Genomic DNA, 26,484 nt, shown 5'->3' on the forward strand with positions numbered 1-26,484 from the left:
CTGGTGGTAACATGGAACATATGGGGGTTCGAGCTGAAAAAATGACCTAGAAGAGAAGTCTTCAAGGTAATGAAACAACACCTAATTCCAATTGTTTTGAGTTTCAGTGATGGGGGTTGACATTCCTGACAACAATTTTACTGTTGTTGATGTGATTAGAGAACTGGAAAAATCAAGAGCCAATATAGCTGAGAAAACTGAAAATATAGAGAAACAAAAAGATAATGTGTTGTTTATTACCAATGCTGTTGGGGACAAATCTCCTTTAAATACAGATTGGGTGAGGGATGGTGAGATTGATGAAGAGGAGTTTACTACTGTTAGATCTAGAAGGAAAGACAAGGAGAAGGTTAATGTAGTGATTTCCAAACATGTGACTACAAGTCAGAAAAACAAAGTGTCTTTTGATGCTGTTTCGACCATGCCTCCTGGTAAACCTAGCAACAAAAGACAATCTCATAAATGCAAGAAAAAATGATTTATCTCTTCTGGAATTGAAGGGGAGTGGGTAAGAGGGGTATGGCAACTTGCTTATCAGACTTGATTAGAGACTATGGTTTAGATTTTATTGGTATTCAGGAAACAATGAAGAAAGATTTTTCCTCTAAATTCTTGAGGAAAATTGATCCAGGAGAGTACTTTGATTGGAGGTGGATCCCTTCAATGGGAAAATCTGGGGGAATTTTGTGTGGTACTAAGAAATATACTTTTGATTTTAGATCCTGTGAGACAGGAAAATATATCACGAAACTTGAGTTGTGGGATAAGAGTAAAACACTGATTTATTGTATTCTGGTAGTATATGGATCTGCTCATGAAGAGTATAAGGTGGAATTTTTGGCTTAGTTGTTTGACATGTGTAACAATACTGCTTGCCCTTACATTGTGGGGGGTGATTTTAATATCCTTAGATATGCTAAGGAGAAAAATAAGAAAACTAGGACAAGCCATGCTACTGATCTCCTTATCTCCATCATTAATACTTTCTGTCTTAGGGAAGTGGACATGAATGGTGGTATGTACACTTGGTCTAATAATCAACAAAATCCTACCCTTGAAAAGTTGGAGCGTATACTTATGTCCAGTTCTAGGGAAAGGCAATTTCCTTTGACTTTTGTCAGGAAATTGGTTAAAGAGATTTCAGATCATAGTCCTTTGATCTTGAATACTGAGGACTTTATCCCTAATTCAATACATAAGAGAGAATTCAGATTTGATCTTAATTGGCTCAAGAATCCTGAATTTATACCCTTAGTTGCTAAGGTGTGGATGAAACCTGTAAATGCAAATGATCCCATTGATGTGTTAAATATTAAACTGAAGAGATTCAAGAAGTTTTTCAAAGGATGGGGATCTAACTTGTTTGGGAAATCTAGAAAGAGAAGGAGAGAACTTAGAGAGGATCTAGAACATCTAGAAAAACTAGATGAAACATATGTACTTTCTCCTGAATTATATTGTAAGAAAGTTGATATTTTGGTGGAAATATATAGTCTCCTGGTGGAAGAGGAGATTGCCTGGATTCAAAAATCTCATGAAAACTGGTTGTTGAAAGGGGACATAAAATACTGACTATTTCCATAGAATAGTTAATGGGAGAAGGAGGAGGAATACTATTTTCTCACTTAGTTGTGGAGATGAAGTGATAGAGGGGACCAAAAATCTGTTGAAACATGCAATTGAGTTCTATAAGGACCTCTTTGGGCCTGCAGCTGGAAATTTATGCAAGTTGAGGGAGGATATGTGGGAATCAAAAGAAAAATTAACAGATATTGACAATTTTATTCTTACTAGGCCCTTTTCTGAAACAGAGATAAAATATGCTCTCTTCTCTATGAAACCAAACAAATCACCAGGCCCAGATAATATCCCCATCAAATTTTTCCAACACTGCAGGGAAATAGTGAAAAATGAAGTGATAGTTCTATTTGAGTGGTTTCATGGCAACAAGATAGATGTGTAACGCTTGAATTATGGGATTATCACCCTGCTACCTAAGGTTGTTGGTGCAAAAAAAATTCAGCACTTTCGTCCCATATGCTTGCTGAGATGCATTTATAAACTAATCACTAAGGTGCTTACAATTAGACTAGAGCCGTATGTTGATATTCTATTCAGTAGACATCAAAATGCTTTTATTAAGAAAAGATATATCATGGATGGAATCATGTCTTTGCATGAGATTCTCCATCATATACTTAAAGTGAAAAAAATCTGGGATCGTGTTGAAGCTAGACTTCAAAAAAGCTTAAGACAAAGTTAACTGGGATTTCTTGTTGGATACTCATAAGATGAGAGAGTTTCATCCGCAATGGATTGAATGGGTTAGGAAAATCTTAGTAGGAGGCACAGTTAGTGTAAAGTTGAATGATGAGGTGGGCCCCTACTTTCAAAGATCGAAAGGGGTGCGTCAGGGGGACCCGTTCTCACCTTTCCTCTTTAATTTGGTTGTTGACTGCTTGACGAAAATGGTGATTAAAGCTCAACAAAATGGCTTGTTCAAAGGGTTACCGTCTGACCTGATCCCTAATGGGGTAGCTATCTTACAATACGCGGATGACACAATTCTATGCTTCAAGGATAATCCTAGAAATGGTCTTAATATTAAGTTGTTGTTATATATTTTTGAAGCCGTGTCTGGGTTGAAAATCAATTTTCTGAAAAGTGAGATCTTTTCGGTCCTTGCTGATGATATTACTATGCAAAAATATGCTGAGATGTTTAACTACCAAATAGGTAATTTCCCTATCAAATACCTAGGCATGCCTGTTAGCTATGCTAGTTTGAAGTGTAGTGATTGGCTTTTTGTAGATGATAAATTCATCGATCATTGTGAGAACTGGATTAGTGAAGTACTACCTATGGGGGGAAGGCTTATTAAAGTAAATTATGCGATGTCACATGTTCCAACTTTCTACATGTCTATGTTTCTTCTGAATAAGACTACTTTTGATAAATGGGACAAACCTAGAAGGAAATTTTTCTGGCATAGCAAAGGAAAAAAGAAAGGCTGCCATATGGTTAAGTGGAGCCGTATATGTTGATCCAAAAAGAAAGGGGGGCTGGGTGTTAAAGACTTGAGGAAACATAATATTAGTCTATTAGTGAAGTGGTGGTGGAAACTTGAGAAAAATAAAGGTCTTTGGCAAGATATTGTTAAGGCAAAATACTTAAAGAAATCTTTGGTTGCTATGGTTAAACATAAAGCTAGTGACTCACCTTGTTGGAAATCCCTCTTGAAACTGAAAGACTTACATATGTTGGGCAGGGGTATCAATTTGAATAGGGGAGATGTGGCTAGAATCTGGCTTGATAGTCTGGAGGGTAGAATCCCCTTTAAAGACAGATTCCCACTGTTATTTAAGATTTGTGTTGAAAAAATTGCACTATTGACAAATTTGAATCCCTTAATCAGATCTCCTCTTTTAGGAGGAGGATGTCTCCTGAGATTATAAAACAATGGGAGGAAATGAAAAAAGAGGTGGTAACACTTACGCAAAGTGATTTTCCTCATGAGGTTTATTGGAAACTAGACACTTCGAGCAGATATACAACAAAATCCATGTATAAATGGCTAGAAAAGTGAGATAGCTGGTTCTAACTTAAAATGGATTTGGGATGCCAAACTGCCTCTTAAAATCCAAATTTTCTTGTGGCAAGTGGCACAGAATGCCATCCCGACTAGAGAAAACATGAAAAAAAGTCTATGGCCCGGGGATCCTTGCTGCTCCTTTTGTGATCAATTGGAAACAACCCAGCAGTTGCTTTTTTTGTGCCCTGTTTCTAGGGTGGTGTGGAGAACTGTGGGTTCCTTGATTGGAATTGATTGTTGTCCTAATTCTGTCTGGCAATATTATGCTTGGATATATAGCTTCTTACCTGGACTGGATAAAGTGTTCACCGTTGGCTTGGATGTTATATGCTGGGCTATCTGGCTGGCTAGGAACCGAGCCACTTTTGAATTCAAATGGATTAACACTCCATTTGAGATTGTATTTACAGCATGTGCCTTTTTGATGTACTGGGCAGGTCTCCAGAAACCTGAGATAGGAGAGATGGTGAAGAAAGGAGCATAGATGCTCAGGGAGAACACAACATAGATGCTGCTGCTATGTGGTCCACCAACTCCAGCTATGGACGGGCGCAATGGGAACTGAGGTAGAGAAGATGCTGCAGGTCCCGCTCAGTAAGTTTCTTGTGTTTTGCCAGGGAGAAGACATCGACGCGCTTGGATATCACACTGGATGACAACAGGGTTTTGCTTACTCGTATTCATTCTAAGTGTTCTGGGTTCATGTGGAGAGTCTTTTTGTTGATGTTGTGGTCTGGAGCCTGATGGTGACGTTCGTAAGATATTTGGTACTCTGTTTAGGTGTTCATAGTGTGGTTTGTGTGACATCAGGTTTTCGCCCCATGATCTGTTGTTCCTGATGACAGGCGCAGATAGTGGGTTTCCTTGTGTTTCTCCGAACTCGCTTTTCCTCTTTCCCTTAGCCCTGCTGGTTTCAGTTCCTGAGACAATGTATTTCAGTAAGTAATGGAAAGGGGGAAGCCCGGTTCGAAAAATAATAATTTAATGACCGATGGTTGTTCACATTTTATTTATGGTGCTTTCCGTAAACTTCTTTCTAAATATGATGCCAACCATAGAATTGCATCACCTTATCACCCTCAGTCTAGTGGCCAAGTTGAATTGAGCAATAGAGAAATAAAATTAATTTTGCAAACGACTATTAATAGATCCAGAATCAATTGGTTTAGGAAACTTGATGATGCACTTTGGCCTTATAGAACTGCTTATAAAGACCCCATGGGAATGTCTCCATATAAAATGGTCTAAGGAATAGCATGTCATATACCTCTTGAGTTCAAACGTAAAGCTTATTGGGCAATAAAATAACTTAATTATGATTTCAAACTTGCTGGCAAAAAGAAGTTATTTGATATAAGCTCATTACATGAATGGAGGGGACAAACTTATGAAAATGTAAGTTGTTTCAGAAAAATGTAAAAGATGGCATGACAAAAGAATCAAAAAACAGGAATTTAATGTAGGGGATAAGTTCTTTTTTCTCGTTTCAGATTATTTGCAGGAAAGCTTTTCTCTAAATGGGAAGGACCATATATCGTCGAAGAAGTTTATCGCTCCGCGGCTATCAAGATCAAGAACGCTGAAGGCACCAATCCAAGAGTGGTTAATGGGCAAAGAATTGAACATCATATCTCAAGTATACCCATTAATGTCGAAACTAATATTATTCAAGTAATGACACCCGAGGAGCATATAGAAGGACATTCCAGAATGCTCTAGAACCCTGAAATGGAGTAGGTACGTGGTAAGGTAAGTAAAACGACTCCAAAAATTCCATAAACGCACCTTTTGTTCATTTCAGAATATATGAAAAATTAGGAAAATAATAAACAATTCAGAAAGTTCATGGGAAAGCGACAAGCCCAGGGGGCACGCACTACCCCCTGGACGCGCCTTCCGAGCTTGTGGCTCCCTCGTGGACTTTCTGGACTCCGTTTTTCTTCCATGTTACTTGTCATGCATGAAAAAAATTCATTATATATACTACTCACTGCTTTGACCACCGCATCACAAATTTCTCATATGTTCTTGTTTCGTGCTATTTTCTGACAGATCTAGATCGCCATAGCTCCCTGAAGGCCCCGTACCAAGCACCGGATCATGCAACCTTCACCGGGGAAACGTACTTTCAGCGAGGTTTATTATGAGAGGTCATCTGGAGAGGATGACACCATCGAGCGAGAGGAAGCTACGGAGGTTGTGGGAAGCTGGACCCATGAAGAAGGAAACAAATCCATGCCCACAGAAGAGGCTACAAAAGAGGGAGACATCCTACAAACCCTTTATCATAATCTCTCTCCCTCTTAAATTGATACAATAAAGATATTTGAAGCAATTTGTGCTCAGAATATATTGCTTACTCACGAGGTCATTGCACTGGAGGAAACAAACCATGCTAGTCAAAGGATTAATAGTAATTTGGAGTACTTACTGAAGTTGAAGAACAAGCCAACTGATGTCTACTATGCAACTTTATTCTTGTAGACTCGTGTTGGGCCTCCAAGTGCAGAGTTTTGTAGGACAGTGGCAATTTTCTCTCAAGTGGATGACCTCAGGTTTATCAATCCGTGGGAGGCTTAGGATGAATATAGTCTCTCTCAAGCAACCTTGCAATCAAATACAAGAAATCTCTTGTGTCCCCAACACACCCAATACAATGGCAAATTGTATAGGTGCACTAGTTCTGCGAAGAGATGGTGATAAAAGTGTACTATGGATAGTAGATATGAGTTTTTGTAGTGTGAACAATAAAAAACAGTAAGGTGGTAAATAGTAAAACAGAGCACAGACGGTATTGCAATAATGGAAAATGAGGCCTAGGGTCCGTACTTTTACTAGTGCAATCTCTCAACAATGCTAACATAGTTGGATCATATGATTACCCCTCAAAGTGCAATAAAGAATCACTCTCGAGTTCCTATTAGCGGAGAACAAAAGATAGAAATTGTTTGTAGGGTACGAAACCACCTCAAAGCTATTCTTTCCGATCAATCTATCCTAGAGTTCGTACTAAAATAACACAAAGCTATTCTTTTTGATCAATCTAACCAAGAGTTCGTAGTAAAATAACATCATATGACACACATCAACCAACTCTAATGTCACCTAGATACTCCAATGTCACCACAAGTATCCGTCAGTTAATTCTACAATATGCATCAAACAACTTGATGATCATAATATTCAATCCACACAAAGAACTACAAGGAGACCCCAAAGTTTCTATCGGAGAAAAGATAATAAAAACATGCAACAACCCCTATGCATAGATTACCCCAAACCCCGGGAATCCACAAGTTGAGTGCCATAACATACATCAAGTGAAAAATATGATACCCCATTGTCACCTCAAGTATTCATACCGCAATACATACAACATGTGTTCTCAGATCTGAACATTCAATCCGACAAGACAAAACTTCAAATGGTAAAGATTCAATTCATTACAACAAGAGTAGAGAGGGGAGAAACATCATATGATCCATCTATGTTAACAAAGCCCATGATACATCAAGATCGTGACATCTCAAGATCACGAGAGAGAGAGAGATATTAAACACATAGCTACCGGTACAAACCCTTAGCCCCGAGGGTGGACTACTCCCTCCTCATTGTGGTGGCCGCCAGGATGATGAAGATGGCCACCGGTGATGATCTCCCCCTCTGGCAGGGTGCCGGAACGGGCTCCCAGTTGATTTTGGGTGGCTACAAAGGCTTGCGGCAGTGGAACTTCCGATCTAGGTTCTTCGCGAGGGTTTTTGGAATATTTGAGAATTTATAGGGCGGAGAGGGGTGCTGGAGGCCATCGAGGTGGGCACAACCCATCGGGGCACGCTTGGGGGCCCAGGCGCGCCCTGGTGGGTTGTGCCCCCCCTCGGGGCACCCCCAGGTGCTGCTTTGGCCCAATGGATGTCTTCTGGTCCATAAAAAATGTCACGACCGGTTTTCCAATAAAAATATTTATTGATAAACCAGTCTTTTGAGTCCAGTATGAGAGAAATCCTCCTCACTGGTAGACAATTTCTTGATATAATAAGCTAGTAGCATAAAATATATTACAGGGTTGAACTGCGGTCGCTCAACCAAATTATTACAAGCACGCCAATAATCATACATAATGGCGGACAGGACACAGTGGTGTGGAGACCTACTACTGACTCATGGATAGGTTGGTGGTGGAAAAGCACAGCGGGAAGGGAAAATACAAGACTCTAAGAATATCATTTCATCGAACGTCGAGGTGAGGCTCGATAAATGTATTTGGTAGCGGAAGCGGATATAAAACAGTGGCCAAATCCAGGGTCGCACGAGACTGACTGGGACTCCTCTAAGTGTCGGACTCGCTATCGAACTCTTCATCCATGAGATCGCCTTCGTCAACATCTGGCCAAATCAACAAGCCAGTGAGTACTTTGGAAGTACTCGCAAGACAGTTCAGACATAAGATATAACAAATGCGTGCATGGATGCAACATGATTAATTCCTTAATGCACAATAAATAAAATTGGCATAACGGGTAAGTAAAAAGGGAAACGGCGGTAGTCCGCCTGAAATTCCACAGAACATAAATAAGGACCGATCGGGTGTCTGAAGCGATGCCTCGAAAGGTGAACAAATAAAAATAAGGAAATGATGCCATAGTCGGGCATCTTAGCGACACCACATAAAGGGCTTTAAAAGAAATGCCACGGTCGGATGTCTGAGCGACATCGCAGAAAGGGCTTTAAAAGAAATGCCACAGTCGGACGTCTGAGCGACATCGTAGAAAGGGCTTTAAAAGAAATGCCACAGTCGGACGTCTGAGCGACATCGCAGAAAAGGGCTTTAAAAGAAATGCCACAGTCGGACGTCTGAGCGACATCGCAGAAAGGGCTTTAAATGAAATGCCACAGTCGGACGTCTGAGCGACATCGCAGAAAGGGCTTTAAATGAAATGCCACAGTCGGACGTCTGAGCGACATCGAGAAAGGGCTTTAAATTCACCAGTAAACAATACTCATAATAAACATTCAATCCATGAGAATAAACGGGTTAGTCCATCCACAGGGATAATCATTCAATCGGACTTAGCACTCATGCGATTCACCGGAGTCTCTGTCATCAAAGCTGACAATTGATTAGGATAAGATGGAACGAAACTTGACATGGAAGATATGATTTGGAGGAATATATGACTCTGCAGAGTCTGTACAAAATTTTTCCCACAGTTAACGGATTTCCGTAGTCACGAAGGACTAGTTCCGTTTATGGTATTTCGGAAGAAAACACAGCTAACCGGTACACACCCATCCTACCTCTCGATGCTAGGAATCACCCTAGTCATCGTCCGAGAAAAACTTTTGAGACGGGGAGATCACAATCTCGAATAGCATGGGATCAAATTTATATACGCGCGCTCTAAGGGGTGCCCCCCTCTCGGTCCCAACCGGAAACACCCATGCCCCCTGACCGGATGACTGGCTTTAATCCAGGGCCATGGAACCATCATCACGACCTCTCCTCTTTGGTGTGTACCATGAAAGTGGTTTGCAACTTACTAAACCATATTCCTTGCGGAAAACATGTGGTAGTACAAGGAAGGAAATGATAGGTACTGGACCGATATGGTTTGACACTGAAGTCACATAGTCTGGCGTAAGACTGGCATGCTACAACACTGCCATCGTACCCATCCTCATGCCAACACATGGCCATTCATATTCACATTCATCCACGTATGGATCATTGAACTCACTCACCTTATTATCACATAAAATAACGTTCATCGGTATGCTTACCAACATGCCATGAAACTAACTAAATGCAAAACACGCCGAGACACTCATCATATCAAAAGTTCAAACATGCTTGCCTGGTTCAGAGTAGTCGGAGCCTAGCTCGGTGAAGTTCGCGGATCCGTCACCTCCTTCGGTATCTACGGTTTAAAGAAAATATATGCGCTAACGTAAATACCAAGGAGAGCACAGAAGGTAAACCAAATATTTTTCAAATAAATCTGATAAAAAACTAGACAAAATTTTAAAGAGCACAGACAAAAATCAATCAAAATACTTTTCTGATTAAAAGTTATAAGGGTTTTTGTCCAGGGACTTATCTGTAATGAAACAGAAGATTTCCAGGAGCTAGTTTATAAAAACAGAAAACGCTTCGGTAGCGACTACGCCAGCCCGAAGAGAAAACGCATTTGGCAGTAGGCGTTTTCAGATAACGCTTCGTTTAGAAAGGACAGAGAGGCTGACAGCGTGTCCCACTTGTCATGTTTAAATCTTCAAATGGGAGGGACGAGGCTCGTCGGCGCCCGAGAGCTGCTGTGGTCGCCGACGGCGATCCATGGCGAGGCATGGGGATCAGAGGTTACCAATGTGCTCACCGTGTCCTTTCGCAACGGTGGGTGGTGGTGTTGGTCGCCGGTGAGCACCACGTCGACGGCGGTCTCAACTCCGGCGGACGGTGGTTCGGGCGTGGATGGAGCTTGTCGGAGAGGGCTGCAAAGATTAAATTGAGGTGGGGGTTAGACTACTGGGTGCAAGAGAGGGCTACGGACGAGGTTTGGGCGCCGGAGGTGGCCTCACCAAAGTGAATCGAGCTGGAGGCTGAGGCGGATCGGGGCGGCCGGAGCTGGGGAAGGAGACCTCCTCGAGGTCCCCCTAGTGGCCTGGCGGGGCTTTGGTGAGGAGTGGTGATGCTGCGTGCACGAGGGTGAGCTCGGGGCCCTTTTTATAGGCAGCCCGAGGCGGTTGCCGTGAACGGAGATTTCCGGCGAGCGATTACGGTGGCGCAGTGCTCGGTCGCGGTGGTTAGGGAGTCGAGCGTCATCACGGAGGTTCAATGGGTCCGTTTTAGTGCTAAACTGGCCGGGGTTTGGGTGTTTGGGTCGAGCTCGACGGAACGGGGTGGCGCGGGCCCGTCGGCGGCAGAGAGCGCGCTCCGTGCGTGCTGCGCCACGGCGACGGTGCCGCATGCGTGCGCTGGCACGGAGAAGGCCACGCGGAGCCACCAGAGGATTTGGGCGGTGCCGAACGGCGTTGCGCCGCCGTTCTCCTCCCTGTCGGCCGTTACGGGGAGCCGGCCGCCGCAAGACACGCCGGCGCAGGCGGGCTAGGGCGCCACCGACGCCAGGGTCGCGCCAAGTGCGCGTGTGAAGCTTCGGACAAGCAAGCGAGGCCGCGAGCAACGTGCCAAGTGCACTGTGGCCGCGTGACTGAAACTGTCGAAACTGAAAACTGAATTTAACTGAATTTCTGAAAATGTAAGGAAAACAGTGCATGCAAGGTGTTCGACAGAATGATCCAGGCATGTAGGGATTTTTCCTTGAGCTGATTTTTTGTGGAGTGGCTTCTCATTGCTCAAATAGGCTGCCTGAATTTTGGTGGAATTTTTGGAGGAGTGTAGATATGAATTTCACCAAATTTGGCAAATCTGGTCCAAACTTGCAGAGACTGAATTTTGAAAATTTTGAAAAGAGGAGGAGTGGATCAAGATGGTTCTGGGTTATGGATGCTAAGGACAATCCAGGAGAATTGGTTTGAGGTCAAAACTCAAATGCAATAGGGCACTTGCTTTGAAAATCTCTCAGGCTCCAAATAATATTCAGAATTGAATTGAGGGAAAAAATAATTAGAATAAAAATCCAAAACTAGTTTGGATTAGTTGGGACAGAGAATTTAGGTTGATCACAAGTTGTAGGGGAGGTTTTGGAGGGGTTTTACCACATGGGCAAAAATGCCAAGTCATGGTGGTTCCAAGATATGAAAATCCCAAATTTTCATAGAGCTTCACTTAAAAAAAAATCTCTCCTCAAAACCACAAAGTTTTTGATAAAAACCAAATAAATTTTTTGGAGTGTCACAACACCTACCCCCTTAGGAAAAATCTCGTCCCCGAGATTTCAGCTGATCCTTAAATAAGTGTGGATGCTCTGTCCGAAGAAAATCCTCGCTTTCCCAAGTTGCTTCACTGTCGGTGTGATTGCTCCACTGGACTTTGAAAAACTTGATGGTTTTCTGTCGGGTCCTCCTTTCAGACTCCTCTAATATTCTTATGGGACGTTCTCGATAAGTGAGGTCTGGCTGTATGTCAATGTTCTCATGAGATACTTGTTTCTCTGGGTTGCTTACGCACTTCCTTAATTGAGAGACGTGGAACACGTCGTGAATGTCGGACAAGTCTTCGGGTAAGTCTAGCTGGTAGGCTACAGTGCCTCTTCGTGCCACTATGCAAAATGGTCCAATGAATCTTGGTGCTAATTTTCCTTTAATCTTACACCGTTGCAATCCTCTCATCGGGGATACTCTCAAGTATACGAATTCACCGGGTTCGAAGCTGACCCTACGATGTTTCTGATCATAATAACTTTTCTGTCGACTTTGAGCGGTCTTAAGTCGGTCCCTGATTAGCTTGACTTTTTCCTCGGCTTCTCTGAGCATATCTGGTCCGAAGATGCGGCTGTCTCCGGTCTCTGACCAATTTAACGGGGTACGACATCTCCTTCCATATAGGGCTTCGAAAGGAGCCATTTGCAGGCTGGCCTGGTAACTGTTGTTGTATGCGAACTCGGCATATGGCAGGCTGTCCTCCCAACTGGTTCCATAGGTGAGGACACATGCTCTCAGCATGTCTTCTAAAACCTGGTTTACGCGTTCTGTTTGTCCATCAGTCTGTGGATGGTATGCGGTACTGAAGGCTAGTTGGGTTCCCAGAGCCTGTTGTAATTGCTCCCAAAATCTTGAGACGAACTGAGTGCCTCTGTCGGAAATTATAGTCTTTGGGACACCGTGCAGACAGACTATGCGGGAAAGATAAATCTTGGCAAGCCTCTGAGTGGTGTAGGTTGTCTTCACTAGAATAAAGTGTGCTACCTTGGTCAACCTGTCAGTGATGACCCATATGGCATCATTCCCGTGTCGTGACCGAGGTAATCCGACAATAAAATCCATCCCTATTTCATCCCATTTCCACTCAGGTATTTTGTTAGGCTGCAGTAGTCCGGCTGGTCTCTGATGTTCAACTTTTATGCGTTGACATGAGTCGCAACATGCAATGAAAGCGGCTATGTCCCTCTTCATACCGTGCCACCAAAATCTTTCCTGAATATCCTTATAAATTTTGGTTCCTCCAGGGTGGATCGAATATGGAGTGGTGTGTGCTTCAGTTAAAACTTGCTGTTTAAGGTCTTCTATGTTTGGCACGCATAGCCTTTCTCCGTACCATAATATTCCTTCATTGTCTATGACGAATTCCGAGGCCTTGCCCATACTCAACTTCCTTTTAATTCCTTCAATGCTGGGGTGACCGGACTGAGCCTCTTTAATTTTCTCCACAAGGTGTGGTTGTATTTCCAAGTTTGATATGGTGCCTTCTGCTACCATTATCAAGTTGAGCTTGACAAATTCTTGATGGAATTCGGGCCTCAAGCTGTGCAGATAGTTCCCGTCGGAGCTGGGGTTCCGACTCAGGGCATCGGCCACTACGTTTGCTTTCCCTGGATGGTAATGGATACCAACATCGTAATCCTTTACCAATTCTAACCAGCGGCGTTGCCGTAAATTTAGTTCTGGCTGTGTAAAAATGTATTTGAGGCTTTTGTGATCCGTATGTATCTCACATCGATTCCCAAGTAGAAAATGCCTCCATTCCTTGAGTGCATGAATAACTGCTGCCATTTCTAAATCATGAGTGGGATAATTTTCCTCGTGTTTGCGAAGTTGCCTTGAAGCGTAGGCGACAACCTTGCCTTCTTGCATCAACACGCATCCGAGACCCTTTCTGGATGCGTCACAAAATACTTCAAAATTCTTGTGTAAATCGGGTACAATTAATACTGGTGCTGTTGTTAATTTCCGCTTTAGCTCTTGGAAACTTTTCTCGCAGGCTTCTGTCCATTCAAACTTCTTATCTTTCTTGAGTAACTGTGTCATAGGCTTGGATAGGGTGGAAAATCCTTCAATAAATCTGCGGTAATACCCTGCCATTCCCAAGAAACTTCGTATGTCTGTTACGCTGGCTGGTGACTTCCAGTCAAGTACGGCCTTGACTTTCTCTGGGTCCACTGCTATACCGTCTTGAGTCAGCACGTGGCCTAGAAAACCTACTTGTCTTAGCCAAAATTCGCACTTGCTGAACTTGGCATACAATTGGTGTTTCCTTAGCTCTCCTAGTACAATCCTGAGATGTTCTGCGTGCTCTTCTGGTGTTTTGGAGTATACCAGAATATCGTCGATGAATACTACGACGAATTTGTCCATAAACTTCATAAATACTTTGTTCATGAGGTGAACAAAATATGCCGGGGCGTTAGTTAATCCAAATGGCATCACTGTGAACTCGTACAGTCCATATCTGGACTTGAAGGCTGTTTTGGGGATATCTTCCGTTCGTACCTTCAATTGATGGTATCCTGACCTTAACTCAATTTTTGAGAATACCTTGGCCTGAGCAAGTTGATCAAACAAATCGTTTATCCTTGGCATCGGGTATTTGTTTTTGACTGTGACCATGTTAAGTGCTCGATAGTCGATACACAATCTCAGCGTTCCATCCTTCTTCTTGGCAAATAAAATTGGTGATCCCCAAGGTGAGGAGCTGGCCCGAATGTATCCTTTATCTAGTAATTCCTTTATTTGCTTCTTCAATTCGATCAACTCGGATGGTGCCATTCTGTATGGTTTCTTGTATATGGGGGTGGTTCCTGGTGCTAGCTCAATGCGGAATTCTATTTCTCGATCTGGTGGCATGCCTGGCAGCTCTTCAGGGAATACATCTGGAAATTCACACACTACTGGAACCTTGTTTAGCTCAGAAACGTCCACCTTATTTAATCTCGGTTGCCGGGGTCTTTTTCCTTCCTTGGCTGATACTCTTATTTTCTTCCCTTGGTGGTGTGTGAGAATCACGGTCCTGTTGAAACAGTCGATAAAACCTTTATTGGTGGTTAGCCAATCCATCCCTAGGATGACATCCAGTCCTTTATTTTCCAATACAATAAGATTTGCGTAAAACTCCAATCCTTCAAACTCAATGACCACATTCTGACAGTAATTCTGAGAAACTTGCTGAATCCCGGGGGACTTGATTATTATGGATTTCTCCAAAGGAAGCATCGAAAAATTATTTTGCAAAGCAAAACTTTTCGAGATGAAAGAGTGAGAAGCTCCAGAATCAAACAAAACCATTGCAGGTATTGTGTTGACAGGAAACGTACCGAGTACGATATCCTGAGCATTTTGTGCCTCCTCTTTGGTTACGTGGTTCAGATGACCCTTCCTGTGGTTATTGTTGGGATTGAAATTGTTTCGTTTGGGCGCTGAATTATTGCCGCCGTTGTTTGGCTTTGGGGTTGAGTTCCTTGGCTTGGGGCACTGTTTGGCATAATGCCCTTCTTCTCCACAAGCGTAACAAGTAACGCCGGGGCGATAGGTGAATTCCTTGTCCCTTGCATGAAAATTCTTGATTGGGCGTGAGACATTGGATGAGAATTTGGGTGTCCCACCCTTTTTAAAATCTATCTTGCTTCGGTGATTGCGAGTGTGATTAGTCTGGTCCCTTTTTCGCTTGCGGATATCTTCCAGACTGCGTCTCTCATTTTCCAGAGTAATGGCCTTGTCCACCAGCGTTTTAAAGTCAGGAAAAGTGTGCACGACCAGTTGGCATTTAAGTGCGGGCGCCAGACCGTCAAGGAATTTCTCCATCTTCTTGATTCCAGTCATACGCTCCTCATTGGCGTAGCGGGATAATAGGGTAAATTGACTGTTGTAATCTGACACTGTCATGTTCCTTTGTTTGAGGTCATCAAATTCTCTCTTCTTGATTTTCATAATACTCTTAGGAATATGTGCACCACGGAAACCTTCCTTGAAATCATCCCAGGTTATGTCATTTTCGTTGGGATGCATGTGCAGAAAATTCTCCCACCACGATGCGGCTGCTCCTGTGAGATAGTGTGGAGCATATAGTACTTTCTCGAGATCTGAACACTTTGCAATAATTAATTTCCTCTCCATATCTCGAAGCCAGTCCTCGGCTTCAAGAGGCTTGTCAGTGTGAGAAAATGTTTGAGGACGTGTCTTCTGTAGCTCAGATAACTTGGAATGTTGCTGATACTGTCCATGATGATTCCCCATGTTGATGACTTGGTTCATCATCTCGCGATGTTGTTGCTGACTCTGTTCTTAAAGGTGGCACATTTGTGAAAGTGCCGATTCACTGCCTTGTTGGCTTGACTGTCCCTGAGTGAACTCATTGTTGGGTTGAGTATCATGAATTTCCTCTGGTGGAGTTGACATGGAACGTGTCCAAGGACGAGACATTTTTCACTCTGGGAAAAGTATTTTTGTAAAACTCTTAAGAAAAGCGGAAAGAGTCGCAAAAATAAAACCATAAATGCATAAAGCTGGCAGATATTATTAAATACCCAAGCTTACTTAAGAAAAACAAATCGACTTGCGCATGGAGAAGGACTGCTCATTACATATCTTACATGCGAGCGGTAATTATACAGTACATCACTCAGGATATGCGTACATAATCCTGACATGTTATTAAGGCTAGTGCACTTCTCCAGATCCTACATGATGCGCAAACAGGCTACTTCTCACAGCCTATGCACATATCTTACAAAGTGGTACAATACACGGTAGCTAAGCGTACTTAGGCAGAGATGTTGACGATCTCCCTTGCCCTGCCGAGGGCAAGGCGTAGCGAGGTTGGGGACTCGACTTCCTCCTCGCTAATGGGCTCCATACGTGTAGTGTTGCGCAGAGCGGGCGGAGCGGTTGCCAGGGGCGGAGCAACACGTACAGGAGTGGGCGCGAAGGTTGGTGTAGTCCACGCTGGAGTGGGTGCAATGACTTGGTTAAATTCTTCGGTAGAAGGCAGGCGACGAGTAGGCGTAAAAGATGCTGATGACGAGACAAAAGTCGGTGGCGGAGCGATGGGTAGGAGCTCCCTCCTGTTGGCAGCACAGCCATGGACTGAGTCCATGCGGGTAGCTACGAAGTCATCCACCAGGTTGTCGAAGGCTGCCTCCAGGGCCCAGAGATACTCAATGAGCATCTCGAAAGCCTCGTCTCGTTCTCCTCTGGGGCAGGAGTATGCGTAGTGACAGGTGTAAGGCACATGGCACGGAAGATAACGGTAACGACGAGTCTTCATCACGGGAAGGACATCCCTGAGACGAGCTATCGCCTCGCGGGCTGCCATCTGCATAGCATGCCTCTCAGTAGGCATGGCTCTTCCCACGAACCGGAAGCGGCGTAACTCACCACGCCCTCCCCTGAACTGCACCGCGGCCTGGTGCATGGTCAGACTGTCGTTGACTCGGTGCTGGTAGAGTGTGAAGACTGGGCGCACGGATGGCCCCATCGCGACCTGAACGATGGAAGAAAGAAGCTTGACGAACCCATCGGGCACGTTCGCGAAGGTCTGAGACTCGCAGCTGACGTCGGCCATCTACAAAAGTAGGCAAAATTCTGCAGGGTCAGATCATAAATTTATGCTAACTGACAGAAAATGACTACAATTGCAAAAGCATAAAATAGCCCTGTCATGCTAATAACTAATTAGCGATCGCACCTAGTGGCTTCCTACAGTCAGCCTGGCTCTGGTACCAAGCTTGTCACGGCCGGTTTTCCAATAAAAATATTTATTGATAAACCAGTCTTTTGAGTCCAGTATGAGAGAAATCCTCCTCACTGGTAGACAATTTCTTGATATAATAAGCCAGTAGCATAAAATATATTACAGGGTTGAACTGCGGTCGCTCAACCAAATTAGTACAAGCACGCCAATAATCATACATAATGGCGGACAGGACACAGTGGTGTGGAGACATACTACTGACTCATGGATAGGTTGGTGGTGGAAAAGCACAGCGGGAAGGGAAAATACAAGACTCTAAGAATATCATTTCATCGAACGTCGAGGTGAGGCTCGATAAATTTATTTGGTAGCGGAAGCGGATATAAAACAGTGGCCAAATCCAGGGTCGCACGAGACTGACTGGGACTCCTCTAAGTGTCGGACTCGCTATCGAACTCTTCATCCATGAGATCGCCTTCGTCAACATCTGGCCAAATCAACAAGCCAGTGAGTACTTTGGAAGTACTCGCAAGACAGTTCAGACGTAAGATACAACAAATGCGTGCATGGATGCAACATGATTAATTCCTTAATGCACAATAAATAAAATTGGCATAATGGGTAAGTAAAAAGGGAAACGGCGGTAGTCCGCCTGAAATTCCACAGAACATAAATAAGGACCGATCGGGTGTCTGAAGCGACGCCTCGAAAGGTGAACAAATAAAAATAAGGAAATGATGCCACAGTCGGGCATCTTAGCGACACCACATAAAGGGCTTTAAAAGAAATGCCACGGTCGGATGTCTGAGCGACATCGCAGAAAGGGCTTTAAAAGAAATGCCACAGTCGGACGTCTGAGCGACATCGCAGAAAGGGCTTTAAAAGAAATGCCACAGTCGGACGTCTGAGCGACATCGCAGAAAGGGCTTTAAAAGAAATGCCACAGTCGGACGTCTGAGCGACATCGCAGAAAGGGCTTTAAAAGAAATGCCACAGTCGGACGTCTGAGCGACATCGCAGAAAGGGCTTTAAATGAAATGCCACAGTCGGACGTCTGAGCGACATCGCAGAAAGGGCTTTAAATTCACCAGTAAACAATACTCATAATAAACATTCAATCCATGAGAATAAACGGGTTAGTCCATCCACAGGGATAATCATTCAATCGGACTTAGCACTCATGCGATTCACCGGAGTCTCTGTCATCAAAGCTGACAATTGATTAGGATAAGATGGAACGAAACTTGACATGGAAGAGATGATTTGGAGGAATATATGACTCTGTAGAGTCTGTACAAAATTTTTCCCACAGTCAACGGATTTCCGTAGTCACGAAGGACTAGTTTCGTTTATGGTATTTCGGAAGAAAACACAACTAACCGGTACACACCCATCCTACCTCTCGATGCTAGGAATCACCCTAGTCATCGTCCAAGAAAAACTTTTGAGACGGGGAGATCACAATCTCGAATAGCATGGGATCAAATTTATATACGCGCGCTCTAAGGGGTGCCCCCCTCTCGGTCCCAACCGGAAACACCCATGCCCCCTGACCGGATGACTGGCTTTAATCCAGGGCCATGGAACCATCATCACGGCCTCTCCTCTTTGGTGTGTACCATGAAAGTGGTTTGCAACTTACTAAACCATATTCCTTGCGGAAAACATGTGGTAGTACAAGGAAGGAAATGATAGGTACTGGACCGATATGGTTTGACACTGAAGTCACATAGTCTGGCGTAAGACTGGCATGCTACAACACTGCCATCGTACCCATCCTCATGCCAACACATGGCCATTCATATTCACATTCATCCACGTATGGATCATTGAACTCACTCACCTTATTATCACATAAAATAACGTTCATCGGTATGCTTACCAACATGCCATGAAACTAACTAAATGCAAAACACGCCGAGACACTCATCATATCAAAAGTTCAAACATGCTTGCCTAGTTCAGAGTAGTCGGAGCCTAGCTCGGTGAAGTTCGCGGCTCCGTCACCTCCTTCGGTATCTACGGTTTAAAGAAAATATATGCGCTAACGTAAATACCAAGGAGAGCACAGAAGGTAAACCAAATATTTTTCAAATAAATCTGATAAAAAACTAGACAAAATTTTAAAGAGAACAGAAAAAAAATCAATCAAAAATTCTTTCCTGATTAAAAGTTATAAGGGTTTTTGTCCAGGGACTTATCTGTAATGAAAAGAAGATTTCCAGGGGCTAGTTTATAAAAACAGAAAATGCTTCGGTAGCGACTACGCCAGCCCGAAGAGAAAATGCATTTGGCAGTAGGCGTTTTCAGATAACGCTTCGTTTAGAAAGGACAGAGAGGCTGACAGCGGGTCCCACTTGTCATGTTTAAATCTTCAAATGGGAGGGACGAGGCTCGTCGGCGCCCGAGAGCTGCTGTGGTCGCCGGCGGCGATCCACGGCGAGGCATGGGGATCAGAGGTTACCAATGTGCTCACCGTGTCCTTTTGCAACGGTGGGTGGTGGTGTTGGTCGCCGGTGAGCACCACGTCGACGGCGGTCTCAACTCCGGCGTACGGTGGTTCGGGCGTGGATGGAGCTCGTCGGAGAGGGCTGCAAAGATTAAATTGAGGTGGGGGTTAGACTACTGGGTGCAAGAGAGGGCTACGGACGAGGTTTGGGCGCCGGAGGTGGCCTCACCGAAGTGAATCGAGCTGGAGGCCGAGGCGGATCGGGGCGGCCGGAGCTGGGGAAGGAGACCTCCTCGAGGTCCCCCTAGTGGCCTGGCGGGGCTTTGGTGAGGAGTGGTGATGCTGCGTGCACGAGGGTGAGCTCGGGGCCCTTTTTATAGGCGGCCCGAGGCGGTTGCCGTGAACGGAGATTTCCGGCGAGCGATTACGGTGGCGTAGTGCTCGGTTGGGGTGGTTAGGGAGTCGAGCGTCATCACGGACGTTCAATGGGTCCGTTTTAGTGCTAAACTGGCCGGGGTTTGGGTGTTTGGGTCGAGCTCGACGGAACAGGGTGGCGCGGGCCCGTCGGCGGCAGAGAGCGCGCTCCGTGCGTGCTGCGCGACGGCGACGGTGCCGCATGCGTGCGCTGGCACGGAGAAGGCCACGCGGAGTCACCAGAGGATTTGGGCGGTGCCGAACGGCGTTGCGCCGCCGTTCTCCTCCCTGTCGGCCGTTACGGGGAGCCGGCCGCCGCAAGACACGCCGGCGCAGGCGGGCCAGAGTGCCACCGACGCCAGGGTCGCGCCAAGTGCGCGTGTGAAGCTTCGGACAAGCAAGCGAGGCCGCGAGCAACGTGCCAAGTGCACTGTGGCCGCGTGACTGAAACTGTCGAAACTGAAAACTGAATTTAACTGAATTTCTGAAAGTGTAAGGAAAACAGTGCATGCAAGGTGTTCGACAGAATGATCCATGCATGTAGGGATTTTTCCTTGAGCTGATTTTTGGTGGAGTGGCTTCTCATTGCTCAAATAGGCTGCCTGAATTTTGGTGGAATTTTTGGAGGAGTGTAGATATGAATTTCACCAAATTTGGCAAATCTGGTCCAAACTTGCAGAGACTGAATTTTGAAAATTTTGAAAAGAGGAGGAGTGGATCAAGATGGTTCTGGGTTATGGATGCTAAGGACAATCCAGGAGAATTGGTTTGAGGTCAAAACTCAAATGCAATAGGGCACTTGCTTTGAAAATCTCTCAGGCTCCAAATAATATTCAGAATTGAATTGAGGGGAAAAATAATTAGAATAAAAATCCAAACCCAGTTTGGATTAGTTGGGACAGAGAATTTAGGTTGATCACAAGTTGTAGGGGAGGTTTTGGAAGGGTTTTACCACATGGGCAAAAATGCCAAGTCATGGTGGTTCCAAGATATGAAAATCCCAAATTTTCATAGAGCTTCACTTAAAAAAAAATCTCTCCTCAAAACCACAAAGTTTTTGATAAAAACCAAATAAAAATTTTGGAGTGTCACAAAAAATCCACAAAATGTTTCGGAGTGTTTGGACTCCGTTTGATATTGATTTCCTACGATGTAAAGAAACAAGCAAAAAAGAGCAACTGGCACTGGGCACTAGGTCAATAGGTTAGTCCCAAAAAATGATATAAAGTTGCTATAAAATGATTGTAAAACATCCAAGAATGATAATATAACAGCATGAGTACTTCATAAATTATAGATACGTTGGAGACGTATCACCTATCACCTCATCACCACCATCACTGAAGAAAGATACTTGAGTACACGGGTATGGGCACCACCCTTGGCTTGTTCCAAGCTTGGGGGAGGTGCCCCGGTATCATATCACCATCACTTTTATCATCATTACCTATCTTAGTTCGATCCTTAGTTATTTCATGATTTAGAAGAATAAAGTTTTAGTATGATCTAGTTTCAAGTGTTTGTTTCGTGATCTATCTATCTATGTAATTGTGTGAGAGTTATATAATAAATAGTAGTTTGAGTTTGCTTTACTTTCTTTTTTCAATCCTAGCAATGAAATAAAATAAAGAATGAAAAGATCATATGCTAATCCCATGGGGAGTAATGATTTCACATAAAAGAAGTATAGTTGATAAAATTTGTTGGAGCTTCACAAACATAGCATTGGTCATTGGTGCAATTCATGAAAAAGTAACAAAGGAAGAGAGGTTTCACATATAAATATACTATCTTGGACATCTTTTATTATTGTAAGCCCCCATTAAATATTCTATATCAATTAGTTGACGTTGGACAAGGAAGAAAATGTAATGACTTATGTTTGCTTCTATTCACACAGAAGTTATATTATTATGGATCCTCTAACATGTGGTGCTTGTCTAGGATCTTTTGCTAACCAAAATTCGCACTAAGTAGAGATACTACTTTTGCATCCAAAACCCTTAAACCCAGTCTCTCGCCATGAGCATCCACCATATCTACCTATGGATTAAATAAGATCCGTCAAGTAAGTTGTCATCGGTTCATAAAGCAATAAAAATGTCTCCTAAATATGTATGATATTTTATTGGAAAGCAAAATAAGCTTTGTATGAACTTGTGATGGTGAAGAAATAAAAGCGACGAACTGCATAATAAAGGTCGCCATCACAAGAGGCAATATAAAGTGACGTTCCTTTCCACTAAGAGTTTGCACATCCAAAAACAAAAAGCGCATGACAACCTCTGCTTTCCTCTGTGAAGAGTCTATCTTTTACTTTCCTATATTTATTTTTATGCAAGAGTACATAATGTACATCCCTATTCCACTCTATGTACTCTCTAGTTGGCAAGCATCATGTGGTGGGAATATATATATATATATATATATATATATATATATATATATATATATATATATATATATATATACACACACACACATCTGGGCTATTCTGTTACGCGTAACAGAATATTGTTCTGTTACCCTACTTGAACTGATGAATTCAACCAGCTGAACTGATGAAATTCGAGCGGTTGAACTAATGCTTTCTGTTTCTGTTAAAAATCGTCGTCTTTAGTTCAATTTTTTTGCATTTTTTTTGTCGAAATAGGGCGTGTAATATATCATTGAAAAGTTCTTGACATCTACATTACAATCTTATAATTTGTTTTTGCAAAAAAATTATGGTTTAAGAGCAGTTTTGAAAAAACCATTTTTTTCAAAACCGAAAACACGAATCGTATTTTGGACTTAATTTTCAAACGGTTTATCGGAATTGAGCAAATGAGATGGCGTTCGAAAGCTTGTGAAAATCCGCATCTTCCATATATCTATTATTTTTTAAAATTCTGTATGATTTAAAAGTAATTTGAAAAATGGTGAAATCCTGGGCGAAACATATTTTCACTGTTTTTTGCAAACGCTTTGTCGGATTGACACAAATGATACGGCGTTGTAAAGCTATGAAAAATGCGCAACTTTGGCGTATAGAAAGTTTTTTCTATTCCTTACAGTTTAAATACGAATTCAAATACGGTTAAAGTTGGTTTTGAACGCGATTTTGTTAAAAAGTTTATTGAAATGGGGCAAATAATATATCATTGGAAAGCTATCGAAAAAGCGAAACTTAGTCATGTTGAACATTTTCTCAAATTCGCAATCAATTAAGCGTAATTTTGAATACGCCAAGACAGATCCTGTTGTTTTCCCGTCTGAAAAACAGAGTGCTCGTACTGATATATGTGTGTGTTTGTACTGAGCTATTTTTTGTAGAGTAATTTTCAATTTTTCTGAAAAATGAGTAATTGTACTGATGTTTGCATGGGTTTGTACTAAGCGTGTTTTCACTAACTAGACTTTGCTCTGTTTTTGGGTAATGTTTTTTGCTCGTAAGTTTTCAATGGTTTACTTTATCGCCGCCCCTGTACTTGCATGGTTTGTACCATCGAACTGAATGATATTTTTTTCAAAAAGAAGATGTTTTTTATTCTTTTTTTAAAACTAAACTTTTTTTACAATGATGTTCTGGACTTCTCTTATTTTACAACTTGTACTTTTACCATTTGAATTGCATGGGGTTTCTTTTTTGCTTGAACTTTTAAAATTTGAACTCATGTGCTAGTAATACATGAACTCTCCACTACAATTTTTTTGTCAATCTGTGGACATCACCAAAATAGAAAGGGACAAATAGTAAGGATAGCAGAGAGAGCACTAGTAATACAATGAACTCCTTATTTTTTTCCTCAGTGAAATTGGCTAAGGGTTCGTTTTTCATTCGAACTTACCACGTTTATCAATTTGAACGTTTCAAAATTTGCCAAGAATTTGAACTATTCACCACCAGCATAGACGAGCGAGAGAAGCAACAGGTGTACTTACTGGTTAGTAATACATGAATGCCTACGTAGTTATACATGACCTCAGAACATAAAATTCATTGAGCACTTGAAACACATAACATACAAGAATGAGGTGCGATGCTGCGAATGCTGATGGATCAACACTTCAGATTTTGCAAGCACATAACAGTTCAATGTCAAAAGAACATTCAACATCCACGAACTTTATAGAGGATACACTTAAGTTCAACTAGTAAATACAAGTTGTGTAGCCCTCGTCAGCAACACAAAAATCTGTAGAAAAATGTACATGTTCTCATGGGCATATCAACAAGTATGTTTAGAGCAAAATGTCTTCTGCCCTTCTCCACAAAGAAACCACTCGAGTTCCTCTTCTTTTTCTCCTCGATGAGCCACTTACACTTGAATTCATACTGGTTGTCCACATCCAGCAGCTTCCATGAGACGAAGTTGTGGTCGAGAGGCCGCAGGCTTGAGTGTTTCCTCAGCAACTCGTGCACCGCCCTGGGATGCGTTTGAGGTGAGACACCCGCAAGACCACACACAAACAATGCCAAAATGCCAAGCATGGCCGCGACCACGCACGCACGAACACAACACACACATATGCGCTGTGAGCGACTCAATGAAGACGTGCATCTACATGGTCACATGGTTGGGCATGGAAGGTGCATCCCACAGTTGGCGGTGGTCCACACAGGGGATTGAGGGAGCTGTTCGAAGGCGGGGAATCAACGAGGTCGCAACAGGAAACTAGCATGGCAGCGGCAACATATTCAGACCTGTCAATTGTTAAGACGAACATGAGAGTTCGGAGCAAACTTCTGGTTTAGTATCAACATATGCAGAGTGAACTTAGCTGCCCATATTATAGCATGAGTTCATGGCAGAAAAAGGCGATACTCAAGATATTGAACTAAACTAAAATTATATATTGAACTTAACTAAAATTATATATTGAACTAAAACAAAATAAGAATTAAACAAAAAATTATATATTTGTGGAGTAACACACACAAACCGAACCGTGAGCAAGAGTGTGAGGATAGAAAATTATATATTATGGAGTCACGGGGGTTTGCATATGGATGAACTGACTAATCCATTTTTCTTGTACTGAAGCTTGCTTCCAGAAATTTAAGACAATGCAAATTTATCTACAATATGGACATTTAGTAGAGTCTGAACTGAACTTTTTGGCACTTTTTGTACTGAGGTAATAGCAGTGAACCTATGACGAAGAATATAACTAAAAAAATTGGAGGTGGAATAAGATGTCGGAGATCGGGTGGACCGGCTACACCTCCTCCTCTGGACTGATTGCTCCGGTGAAGTGGAGCTGATGAAGGCGGAGATCACGAGCAGCGCCGGGATTTGGCAGCTGCAGGGAATCCCAACGACTTGTTGTGCATCTCTAATAGCTAAAGGTAAAAGCGGCAATGACTTGAAATATAAATCTCCAACTAAAGATATAAGAGAAGGATAGAAGGAATTAACCACAAGCTAGTAGATGGGAAAAACAGCCGTTGATGAAGCGAGCTAGCGATCATCCATCAAGATGCTTTTTTTGGCTCGCTAAGCTTGAATGGGGAGGAGTTGTACTTGTTGCAACATCACTACAAAAATTCAGTACTTTTCTTGACTCTTGTATTTGAACTACTCAGAATTTTTTAGTTGAACTCTTTTAAAAGTAGTAAAACCAAGTGACGTCGTGGCAGCTAGGAACGAAAAGGAAAACAAAAGAGAGCAAGCGAAAACACTCTTGCAACATTTTCTTTGGGCATGGAGCTAGGCGAACATGGCAGAGGCTGGTGGTAGTTCAGAATAGGGAGGATGGCTGCTTTGGCCAAGATTGTAGCCAGCGGTCGATTTGAACTGATGACATATATAGATGGTAAACTAGAGAGCATCAAATTTTCCTACCAAAAACACAATTCATCTTTTCCTTTTAGCTATATTTTACACTGAACAAGCATCTTGAAGTTGTGTTAAGCAAGCAAAACATTAGTAAATTGAATGCCTCAGCGAACTGCACTCAACTAGTCCCCAAAATTGAAAAAAATGTTAAAGAGACAGAAGAAAATGAGTGGAAATCTTCTGACCGCTGCTTTTGAACGACCCCTCGTTGAACGGCCTTGGTTGGCGGTGCTGAACGGACTGAGGGGGTGGTGGCTGTGAATGGCCTGGCCCTCCCTTGGATTCCACCATGAGGCACTAGGGGAAGATGGGGAAGGGCACAGTCGATGGCGCTGTGCCACATCAAGGAAATGGGGCTGGGGCCGCAACGACGCTCTAGGGGAGGGAGCCGGTCGGCGGCGGCGCGCTAGGAAAGGGAGTCGGTGTGGATCCAGGGTGCTGCTGCGATGAACGGCATGCGGTGGTGGTGTAGAACGGCCTGCAGTGATGGCGTCAAACGGCCATGGTGGCAGTGGGGTAGGAGGGCCTCGCCGGTGAGCAGGTCGGTGGCGCGGTGGTGCTTGGCAGGCGGAGTATGGGCGGTCGTCGGTTAGGAGGCATGGGGCGGTGCGTGGCCGGGAGGTGGGGGTGG

The sequence above is a fragment of the Triticum dicoccoides genome, chromosome 1B, assembly GCF_002162155.2.
Source record: "Triticum dicoccoides isolate Atlit2015 ecotype Zavitan chromosome 1B, WEW_v2.0, whole genome shotgun sequence".
Taxonomy (NCBI): domain Eukaryota; kingdom Viridiplantae; phylum Streptophyta; class Magnoliopsida; order Poales; family Poaceae; genus Triticum; species Triticum dicoccoides.